Below are 1,230 nucleotides of genomic sequence, written 5' to 3' on the forward strand. Positions count from 1 at the left end.
TTAATGGTTCTTCAAAAATTCAAATTCAAATCCTACACTGGCCTGAAGTGCCCCCCCCATTTCACAGCATTTTTCAGCTGATTTCAAATGTACCTAAAGGAGAAGCATTATTGAAGACCATCAATTACCAAGAGCTTTTGTCAAAGGTTTTGGTGGTCACTTTTAATGACCACAGAGAGCTATGACCTCGGTTTTACATCTCATCCAAAAGACAGCGCCTTTTTACCACACAGCGTCTCCGTCACTATACTGGGGCATTGGGACCCGCACAGACCTCAGGGTGAGCGTCCCACCGCTGGCTCCATTAACACCGTTTCCAGCTGTAAGCTTTGCTTTTCCCTGTAGGTCATCCTCATCCGGGTACTGACCTGGCTCACAGCTTCTAAGCTTCAGTGGGTTTTCAGTTGCGAGTTGAAAGGGGATGCAAATGATGGAGCCGCTCGCTGCAAAAGCCACTGCATTGGCCAGGAATCGAACCCGGGCCTCCCGCGTGGCAGGCGAGAATTCTACCACTGAACCACCAATGCACGCTGCAAGGGTCTACAAAAAAGACGCTTTTTTACCACTCTGTGCTGGATGTTGGGTCCCAAGGGAACTTCTGGACGAGTGAGAATTTTCTGCTATCAAAATTTGGTTTCGGAGACTTTTGGCAGCCTACAGATGCAGCCATTCAAAATGCGCGGGCGATACCGCATTATTTTGCGGTACGCTGTACGCAGTCTACCGCAAGCTACCGGTAAATACCGCGAGTTACCGTAAATTCTCCTATAATACGACAAGCAAAATAATAGTATCCGGAATTTCCGCAAGGTGGAGCTAATAAAGCTCAACCTCTCATGTTTGAGCTGTGGCCATCAAAGTCTTTAACGAAGATATTACTAATAGTATTAATAATGAATGACCTTGGACAAGCTGTAAGTGTAAACTCAAAGTATTGCCCTGGTCAACATTCTTTTTTTCATTGACCGTCTTTGTAAAAGTAACACCACAGCATTTCGCAATCACGCATTTGTTTCCAATCATGCAAAGTACAGTAATTTTTGAGAATCGATTCACCATGCCTTTCACATGCTCATAAAAGAGATTGATTTAGGAACATAAACATATTACCGTATGAAAACTGTACTGTATACAGTATGTATATGTATATTTAATGTCTTAACTGTGCCCGTTTAAGTATTGAATATTCATATCTGATTTTACCACTGAAGGGAAATCTTAGTAGCTGAG

At 43.3% G+C, this 1,230-nt stretch overlaps 1 non-coding gene across 1 annotated transcript; it reads right to left on the reverse strand.

The window, feature by feature from the left end:
* Window positions 1–456: 456 nt before the first annotated feature.
* On the reverse strand, window positions 457–527 carry trnag-gcc (transfer RNA glycine (anticodon GCC)). Its single transcript has one exon. It is a non-coding gene; the product is annotated as a tRNA-Gly (tRNA).
* Between the last annotated feature and the right edge of the window lie 703 nt (window positions 528–1,230).

This window comes from Atractosteus spatula (assembly GCF_055471065.1).
Source record: "Atractosteus spatula isolate fAtrSpa1 chromosome 16 unlocalized genomic scaffold, fAtrSpa1.hap1 SUPER_16_unloc_1, whole genome shotgun sequence".
NCBI lineage: Eukaryota > Metazoa > Chordata > Actinopteri > Semionotiformes > Lepisosteidae > Atractosteus > Atractosteus spatula.